The sequence below is a fragment of the Dipodomys spectabilis genome, unplaced genomic scaffold, assembly GCF_019054845.1.
Source record: "Dipodomys spectabilis isolate Male_0828 unplaced genomic scaffold, ASM1905484v1 ptg000040l, whole genome shotgun sequence".
In the NCBI taxonomy this organism is placed as follows: Eukaryota; Metazoa; Chordata; class Mammalia; order Rodentia; family Heteromyidae; genus Dipodomys; species Dipodomys spectabilis.
In genome coordinates this window covers 3,543,275-3,554,087 of record NW_024870717.1, presented here as the reverse complement: position 1 = coordinate 3,554,087, position 10,813 = coordinate 3,543,275, and the positions used below count along the sequence as shown (strand labels likewise).

Below are 10,813 nucleotides of genomic sequence, written 5' to 3'. Positions count from 1 at the left end.
GTGATTAAAACATTATCAATTTAATGCCTAATAACGAGGAGAAACATATGCACTTCTCCTGTAACTATGAAAATATTTGGTGATAAAAAGGTAGTAGTGTAAGTTCCTGGCAGGAACTTACAGACAGGCCAGGACATTAAGTAATCATGCATACGAACAATATTTTCACCTTCTTGGCTTTAGCTACTTTTAAATGGAAGGTAAAATAAACAATTATATTTTTGATAAAATACCTTCTAGTCTGAACAGTTCTGTTTGAACGGTTCATCTCTCTATGATCTCTTGTAACCAAGATTAGTTTTGTTCTAGTAAGAAAATCTTTGGTGTCAGGGTAAGGTATTCTGGTTGGTCTGTTCCCACATGGAAGAAGGGTAAAGGCTCAGGTAGACATTTGTTCCAGTAACACATCATTTGGGGAAATGTCAGCTGAAGAAGTTTAGAAGTAGCTCTTAAGCAACAATTAATTTGAATCCATTAGGTCCACAAAGCTGGATAAATAAGTACTTGAAAAAGCCATCACCTTTGGACCTATCTATAAATAATTGAGAGTATGATCAAATTCCAAATAAAAAGACTTAAGATACTCATTGACAAAAGAAGTTTGCAAATGTGAGCAATCGACTAATCAATATAATTTTTTCCACTATTCACAGAATTTTAGGGAAATAAGATCGATAGCATTGTTAGGAAAAATAAGGTTTCCTTGTTACAAGTAGGCACCCATAGATATAAGCCTGTATAAAGATTCCATCATTGAGGGAGTTCCGGGAAGATGGCGGAGGAGAAGCTGGAATCTGAACAAGCTCTTGCATAGAAAACAGTTTCAGAGTTCCAGTGAACAGTCCCAAGCCAGAGAATCACACCAAGTGTGCCATCACAGGACAGAGAGTTAGTCAAGAGAGGGGAAGCCAAGCAGACACATCTGAGCAGCTGCTGCTGCGGCGGCAGGGTCGCAGCGGCGGCAGGGTCGCAGCGGCGACCACCGCCGCGGAGGCATACCTGAGACGCAGTCCGGGACGAAGGAGCCAGACGCAGTGGACGAGCGGATTCTACTCAACACCAGCAAGAACCAACAAGGAGCAGACAACTTCATCCTGCACTTTGCAGACCAGAGACGGCCCGAGATCCAAGACTCCGCGTGAGTAGAAGCCCCACTTCCTCACTCCTTCTCTGGGAGCAGAGGAGGGAAGGCCACCCCTCCCCCCCCAGCACCGGTGATCTCCATCTTGGATACCGACAAAGCTCGGAGGAGCGGCTAGCTCCAGCTCAGGCCTTGGAATAGAGCTAGTCATTTGGCAGGTCACAGGAACTTGGCGGCGAGGTGACCTCACAGACTCAGTTCCATCCAGGGAGGGGTCGCCCAGCTCAGGCACCAGCCACTGGAGTGGCTCTCCTCGCTGGGTGGCCAGAGCCAGAGGCTGCCCCTCCCTCTAGCAGCCACCACAATCAATTGAAAAACAGAAACCCTGAGAATGGCTCCAGGCTGGGTGCTGTGAGTTTTTTTTTCACAAAATAGCCCCAGGGAAAAGCTACTGTTCGTTGAAAGGCCTCAACTCTACCCAGAACCTAGCCTCATCACTGCATCCCCCTCTTTTGTGATTCTCAAAGCAGATCACCCTCCCAGTAAACTAACCTGGGAGGGGGATCTCAAAATCTTGGGTAAAGCAGAGCATTTTCCTGCCTGTTCCAACAAACTGACTTAAGAAACCAATCAAGCCACAGGACCTCAAGCTGACCAGAGACTCCAACCAGACTCTGGTTACAGACAAAAGGGAGATACAGGACTCTTCCCACCCCTCCCAAAAAAAAAAAAAAAAAAAATCAAAGAACTTTTTTTTTCTTCTTCTTCTTTTCTTTTTTTATTTTTCTTGTTTTGTTTTTTTTCGTTTTTTGTTACCTTATATATATATATAAAATTTTTTTTTTGCTTTTCTAAAACTTTTATTAATCTTTAATTTTTGCCTCTTCTGAAAAAATAATTGTTTTCCATTAACTTCTTTTTTTCTCCTCTTATAATTTTTATTTTAGGAATACGTGAATGTGTGTTTTCTTTTCTTTTCTTGTCTTCTTTCTCTTTTTCTTTCATTCTTAATTATCTTTTTGTTTTTTTTTCTAGCTCTACTGAACTTCTGATCTTTTCTTCTCACTTTCCTATCCTTTCCATCTTTTCCTCTTTGTTCATCTTTATGTGACTTAACTCTTGTCCTGCACATCCTCAGATAAACCCGTAGTTAACCAGTAGACCCTATCCCCCATTGTGTACACACTTAATCCACAAACTTATTACTCAATTCAAAACCTCTGAGACTTAAATTCACTAATAGCAGTACTTTATACCTATACAATATTTTGAGCATTTTTTTAAAGTTTTTCTCATCTCCTCTATGTCCCTCCCTTTCTCTCAACATATTCATATTCCTCTATAAATAGATGGTCTTTTAATCTCTAAAATAACATTAATTTTTACGTTTCTATTTTTTTTCTGGTCTCTTTTCATTCCCCTTTCCCTTTCTTCTTTTTCTCTCTCTCTCTACTTACATCCTACCCAACCTATTTCCTGCATTGTGATTAGGACATAGTTAACTCTCCCTGTGCCTCCCCACACCAATCTATTCCTATTTTTTACCCACATCTCTTCCTAACCCTAATAATTTCTGGCTTTCCAAATTCTTCTCTGCGGTTCGAAGTTCTTTAACATATAGTTGTTTGATGTCGAATAGATGTATCTGTTGAACTAGATTGTATCTGTAGACTATTGACTGTACAAATACAAACTTTGGTTGATGGTTGCCTTAAGATAGTGTTCTAGCACAAAACTGGTGCTATCATCATCTCAAATGGGCAGAGTAAGCCGGAAAAACACAAGAAAAATGGCAAATTCGGGTATCTCAATTCCCAATCCTGATAATCAGGGGTTAGAACAGATAATGAATAATCCAGAGGAGAGTTCCCAAACAGCTCTACAAACACTGCTGGCAAACATGATAAATGAAAAGTTTGACAACGTACAAAGGACTCTGTATGAGCGTGATAGGGAGAGAGAGGAGGCATCCCAGAAGTTTATACAGGAATATCATAAGCGTGAGGAAGCTACTCAAAAACTGATACAGGATTTGCGTGAACAACTTGAGAATACTCAAAGAGAAAGAGAGGAATGGCGTGAGCAGGCTGAGAACACTCAAAGAGATCTGCAGGAATCCCACGAACGGGAGGAAGCTAATCAAAGAGTAATACAGGAATTGAGAGACCAGGTAGAGAACACACAAAGATCACTAAAGGCATTCATGGAATCCATTAACAAAGAGCTGAAGGAAGTCAGGGAGACCACAAAGGGAATGCTGAATGGAACCCAACAGAAGGAATGGGAGCCCAAAGAAACCATAACCAATCAACTAAGTGATTTGAGGACAAACACTGAACACCAAATTAAGGAAGTAAAGAAATTCATACAAGACCTAAAACAGAGCTTCAACAAAGAACTTGAAGCCATCAAAGCTGACCAACTAGAAGGAAAAGAGATAAAAAACAAAGTAGAGAGTCTTGACAGCAGGTTAGACCATGCAGAAGATCGAATCTCAGGGATTGAAGACAGCCTAGATATTATAGAGAAAGAACATACAACCATCCAAGACAAGTCCAAGAAATATGATAGATCTATCCAACACCTGGAAGACACCATCAGAAGGCCTAATCTAAGGATAATGGGTGTAGAGGAACACCTAGAAACAGAAGTTAATGGTCTAGGAAATCTGTTTAACAGGATCCTAGCAGAGAACTTCCCAAACATGCAAAAAGATAGGCCTATTCAGATACAAGAAGCCTTTAGAACCCCAAATAGACCAGACCAGAATAGGACATCCCACCGTCACATTATAATCCACACAGGATCAACTCAGAACAAGGAAAAGATCCTTAAAGCTGTCAGGGAGGAAAGGGTAATCACTTATAAAGGGAAACCAATTAGAATCACCTCAGATTTCTCAGCAGAGACAATCAAAGCAAGAAGAGCCTGGAATGATGTATGCCATGCCCTAAAAACAAACAACTATCAACCAAGAATACTGTACCCAGCTAAACTCTCCTTCATAACTGAAGGCCAAATAAAAACCTTCCATAGCAAAGAAAAATTGAAACAATACATCTCCACCAAACCAGCCCTACAAAAGATTCTTAAAGGTGTCCTACACATAGAAAACCAACAAGACCGCAATAAAGGCCAAGAAACTGCACCCAAACTGAGAATCCAAGAACCATAGGAAGAACCCAGTTTTCGCAGCCCCCAAGAAGGTAGATAACATGGCAGGAACTCCCAAATACCTCTCAGTCCTATCTCTTAATGTTAACGGACTGAACTCTCCAATTAAGCGACATAGACTGTCTAGTTGGATTAAAAAACAAGACCCTTCTATCTGCTGCCTGCAGGAGTCACATCTTGCCCATAAAAACAAACACATTTTCAATGTTAAAGGCTGGAACAAAATCTACCAAGCAAACGGACCGCATAAACAGGCGGGAGTTGCAATCCTAATATCAGATAAAATAGACTTCAAATTAAAATTCATGAAAAGAGATAAAGAAGGTCGCTACATACTAATTAAAGGATCTCTCCTTCAGGAGGATATTACAATTCTAAATATCTATTCGCCAAACAATGGAGCACCCAAATTTATCAAAGAAACACTACTTTCCCTCAAATCCCATATAGATCCAAAGACATTAATCGTTGGGGATTTTAACACACCACTCTCCCCACTAGATAGATCAACTCGGCAAAAACTCAACAGAGAAATCGCAGATCTAAACAGCTGCATAGATCAACTAGACTTAACAGACATTTACCGAACATTTCACCCAGCAGCATCAGAATACACGTTTTTCTCAGCGGCACATGGAACGTTTTCTAAAATAGACCACATTTTAGGCCACAAAGCAAACTTGTCTAAATTCAGAAACATTGAAGTTATACCTTGCATTCTCTCTGACCACAAGGGAATAAAGTTAGAACTCAACACCAAAAGCCACCAAAGAAAGTCCGGTATCACATGGAGGCTGAACAACACACTGCTGAATCATGAGTGGGTCATGGAAGAGATTAGAAAGGAAATTCAAATGTTCATGCTATTCAACAAAAATGAACACACAAAATACCAGCTCCTCTGGGACACAGCAAAGGCAGTACTCAGAGGCAAGTTTATAGCTCTGAGCTCCTACATCAACAAATTGGAGAGATCTGAAACTAACAATTTAATGACACATCTAAACCTCCTTGAAAAAGAGCAGCAAGATAAACCCCAATCCAGTAGACGGAAAGAAATAATCAAAATTAAATCAGAATTAAATGAATTAGAATCCAAAAAAACTATAGAAAGAATCAACAAAACAAAGAGTTGGTTCTTCGAAAAACTTAACAAAATTGACAGACCCTTAGCAAATCTTATCAGAAAAAGAAGAGAACACACCCAAATTAATAAACTCAGAGATGAGAATGGAAACATCACCACGGAAACAAGCAAGATTCAGAACATTATAAGGGAATACTTCTCAAAACTTTATGCTAATAAGTTTGAGAACTTGACAGAAATGGACCTCTTCCTAGCAAATATTGACATGCCAAAACTAAACCAAGATGAGGTAAACTATCTTAACAGGCCCATATCAAGCACTGAAATAGAAACAGCAATAAGAGACCTCCCAGCTAAGAAAAGTCCAGGACCAGATGGTTTTACAGCGGAATTTTACAAGGCCGTCAAAGCAGAGCTCACACCAATTCTCCTCCAACTCTTCAATGAAATTGAAAGAGAAAGCTCACTACCGAACACATTCTATGAAGCCATCATAACCCTCATCCCAAAACCAGGTAGGGACTCATCAAAGAAAGAGAACTATAGACCCATTTCTTTGATGAATATTGATGCGAAACTTCTCAACAAAATTTTGGCCAATCGACTTCAACAATTCATCCAAAAAATCATACACCACGATCAAACAGGATTCATTTCAGGGATGCAAAGCTGGTTCAATATACGCAAATCAATTAATATTATTCATCACATCAACAGGAGCAAGAATAAGAACCACATGGTTATCTCAATAGACGCAGAAAAATCATTTGACAAGATCCAACACCCCTTTATGATGAAGGTTTTGGAAAAATTAGGAATCCATGGAACATTCCTCAATACAATAAAGGCTGTATATGACAAACCTACAGCCAGCATTATACTCAATGGTGAAAAACTAAAGCCATTTCCTCTTAACTCAGGAACAAGACAAGGATGCCCACTCTCTCCACTTCTCTTCAATCTAGTATTAGAATGCCTAGCTACAGCAATAAGACAAGATGCAGACATAAAGGGGATCCAAATAGGGAAAGAAGAAATAAAACTCTCCCTCTTTGCAGATGACATGATCTTGTATTTAAAGAATCCCATAGACTCCACTCCCAAATTACTCAAGCTGATTCAAAACTTTGGCAAAGTAGCAGGTTATAAAATTAACCCCCCAAAATCAATGGCTTTTCTGTATGCCAACAATGAGAAAAGTGTGGCTGAAATTAGGAAAGCAACTCCATTTGTAATAGCCTCACAAAAAATAAAATACCTAGGAATTAACTTAACTAAAGAAGTGAAGGACCTCTATGATGAAAACTTTAAAATCTTGAAAAAGGAAATCAACACAGAACTTAAAAAATGGCAAAACCTCCCATGCTCCTGGATTGGAAAGATTAACATCATGAAAATGGCAATACTGCCCAAGGCTATCTACAAATTCAACGCAATACCTATCAAAATTCCACCCTCATTCTTCAAGGAAATAGAAGAGGCAATCCAAAAATTCATATGGAACAATAAAAGACCCCGAATAGCAAAAACGCTCCTCAACGGAAAGAATACTGCTGGAGGAATATCAATACCAAATTTCAAACTCTACTATAAAGCCATAGTAATCAAAACAGCTTGGTATTGGCATAAGAACAGACCTCAGGACCAATGGAATAGAATTGAAAACCCAGAAATGAACCTACAGACCTATAGCCATCTAATCTTCGATAAGGGAGCTAAAACAATAGAATGGAAGACAGACAGCCTCTTCAGTAAATGGTGCTGGCAAAACTGGTTAACTACATGTAGAAAACTAAAGCTAGATCCTTATATATCACCCTGCACCAGAATCAACTCCAAATGGATCAAAGACCTTGAAGTCAAAGCAGACACTCTGAAAACATTACAGGATGGAATAGGAGAAACCCTGGGTCTCCTTGGCTCAGGCCGAAATTTTCTGAATAGAGACCCGGAAACACAACAAATCAAAGAAAGGCTGGACAAATGGGATTGTATAAGGTTGCAGAGCTTCTGCAGGGCAAATGACATAGCTAGCAAGATCAATAGAAAGCCCACGGACTGGGAGAAGATCTTTACTAGCCATACAACGGACAAGGGTCTCATATCTAAAATATACTTGGAACTCAAAAAATTAAACCCCCCAACAACAAATCCTCAAAGAAACAACTGCCCAATAAGTAAGTGGGCGAAAGACTTAAAGAGAAGCTTCTCTGAAGAAGAAAGAAGGATGGCCAATAGACACATGAAGAAATGTTCAACATCCCTAGCCATAAAAGAAATGCAAATCAAAACAACATTGAGATATCACCTCACTCCAGTTAGAACAGCAAAAATCAAGAACTCTAACAACAACAGATGCTGGAGGGGATGTGGACAGAAAGGAACCTTACTTCATTGTTGGTGGGAATGTGAACTTGTTCAACCACTTTGGAAAGCAGTATGGAGCTTTCTCAAAAGACTCCACATAGAGCTCCCCAACGACCCAGCAATCCCACTTTTGGGCATTTACCCAAATGATCACAAACAAGGCCACACTAAAGCTACCAGCACAACTATGTTTATTGCAGCATTATTTACCATAGCTAAGACATGGAACCAACCCAGATGCCCCTCAGTAGATGAATGGATCAAGAAGATGTGGTATATATACACAATGGAATTCTATGCCTCCATCAGAAAGAATGACATTTCCCCATTTGTTAGGAAATGGAAAGGCTTGGAAAAAATTATATTAAGTGAAGTAAGCCAGGCCCAAAGAAACATAGGTCCCATGGTTTCCCTTATTTGCAATATCTAGTATAGGTATGAGTCAAGCAGAAAAAGTCAGATAATGTGATGTTAGGAAAACAAAACCTCAAATATGTATTTTAATGTTTTTGTTTCTTTCATGCATGTGTTTCTAATGCATTTATAAGATTATTTCTCTGTTGCTTTGTATGTCCCTCCCCCACAGTGTAACCCCTGCTTTCACTATATTTGATGTCAGTATAACATGTGGAGGAGACGGGGACAAACAAGTCGTTTAAGGATTCAGGTGGACCTGTTGCAACAATGAGAAGTACAAAACGTCATGTCAAAACCAGCTTTACAATGTCGGTGGGGGGGGGGGGGAGGGGGGGTATGATTGGGTGGGAGGGAGGGGGGAGGCTGGGAAGGGAGGTGAAGGGTAAACAAAGGAGGAGGATGCAATGCTTGGTAAGAAATGTATGCATTATCCTGCCCATGTAATTGTAACCCCTCTGTACAGTATGTTCTCAAATAAAATAAAATAAAATTTAAAAAAAAAAAAAAAAGATTCCATCATTAACTATTAAATTTAAAGGATACTACATGCTTCAGCAGCACGTATACTCAAATTACAATACAGAGATTAACATGGCACTTGCACAAGGATAATATGAAAATTTGAAAAGTATTCCATATTTTTCATTCTTCAGATGCAAGAAATGAAAAAAAGTGATTAAAAAGTTGATTACAAAATTACACGTGTAGCAATACATGTAACACATATAATTAAATTTAGTTTGACATCAGTGTATTAAATCTTCCCCTCAGAAAGGCGTTTACATAGCATAAACTTTACAAAATTTTTCAAATTAGACAACCTTGTCATTTTATCCCAAAGAAAAATAATATTAAGACCTAGAAAAAAAGGAATCAAACTGTTTCTATATGGAATGCAATCGGAAAGGACACATTAATGAACCTATATATTATAAAATAATATAGAACTCAAAGTATATCTAGGAGAAAATAAATTATGAACATTATGCAAACACACAATATAGAATATTTTAAAATATACCTTTTCAGACAAGCACCAGAAATATTTTAGTTTCTGTACTACTCATTTTAACAGGTAAATTAAAATTATTTCTTATTAAAAAGCCACAAACTCTGAAGAAATTATACATGTTTACAAAAACTATTGAATACATTTTTCCATCCAACGCAGGCAATTTACTTGGAAGAATTCCGCGGAATCCATGAATTTTTATAGTAAAATATTGGTGCTTCCGGGCATTGGTGGTTCATGCCTATAATCCTAGCTACACAGGAGGCTGAGATCTGAGGGTCATGGTTCAAAGCCAGCCTGGGAAGGAAAGTCTGTGGTACTCTTATCTCTAAACCACTAGAAAACTGGAAGTGGAGCTGTGTCTCAAGTGGTAGAGAATCACCTTGAGCTGAACAGCACAGGGATAGCTCCCAGGCCCAGAGTTCAAGCCCCACGACCGACCAAAAAAAAAGATATTGTTATTATTTTGATTGTGAAAATATTTTGTAGGGACACAAAAGATGGACTTGCATTTTTGAGATTTAAGAAACTTAACCCGACCATTAGGACTTCGATGAACAATTTGTACAGCCTTTCACAACTTCATAGAGGTAGTGATACGTACTTATCCTTTTGGCAATATCAAATACAGTTTCTTCTATGTTGCTCTTCAGGCCTGGATTTATATAATGGTTCAACAGAAGGCGATCCAGCGTATCTTTGCTATCTCAATTCTCAACAGCAAGATATAAGGGTGTCAAGAGTCCTTTAGTTTGGGGAAGTGTACTGTGGCTCAAGCGGTAGAGCACTCCTCTTGAGCTGAAGAGCACAGGGACAGCACCCAAGCCCAGAGCTCAAGCCCCATGACCGACCAAAAAAAAAAAAAAAAAACCACAACAACAACAAAAATCAAAGAAACAAAAATATTTGGGCTGGGAAAGTGGCTCAGTGGTAGAGCGTTTGCCTTGCATACATGAGTCCCTAGGTTCGATTCCTCAGCAGCACATAAGCAGAAAAAAAAGTGGGAAGTGGTGCTGTGGCTCAAGTGGTAGAGCGCTAGCCTTGAGCTGAAGAGATGAGGGACAGCTTCCAGGCCCAGAGTTCAGGCCCCACGACCAGACCAAAAAAAAAAAAATTAAAAAAAAGAGTCCTTTAGTTTGGGCATTGGTATCTGTATCATGATGAAGTAAGAAAGAAGCCACTCTGGTATTATTCCATGTATATGCACTGTTCAGGGGTGTCCAGTCATCTACAGTTATTGCATGTGCCGCTTGAGACACCAACTCACGGACAATGTCTAAATTTCCACTGTAGGCTTCTTGAAGAGTGGTATACTCATAATCATCCCTACTATTCACATAAGTGGCCTTTTGGGAAAGAAGTCTCCGCACTGTAGTAAGCTGAATATTTTGGCAGCCCAATGAAGAAATTTGCTTGGATTCTTCTCCAATTTTTTTTTCTTGCAATTGATACCATTCCTTACTTTTTCATCTTGTTCCCCATATTCTTAAGAATTGCCTAACCAGAGACTTTGAGTGCCAGTGGGAATGAGGTGTCCATGTATTTCCCTAATAGTTCACATTGGTTGAACTGGGAAGAAATATCTGGTGAATTTTCTGCAACTGTTTATTCACCATGATTTATTTTCTCTTTTTCCAATTTTACTATTCGAAATTATTCTAACTGGAGAGTAGGG

General features: G+C 39.1%; 1 pseudogene; it reads left to right on the top strand.

The window, feature by feature from the left end:
* The first annotated feature begins 8,672 nt into the window (after positions 1–8,672).
* LOC122106421 lies at positions 8,673–8,769 on the top strand (annotated as a pseudogene).
* The last annotated feature ends 2,044 nt before the right edge of the window (positions 8,770–10,813 follow it).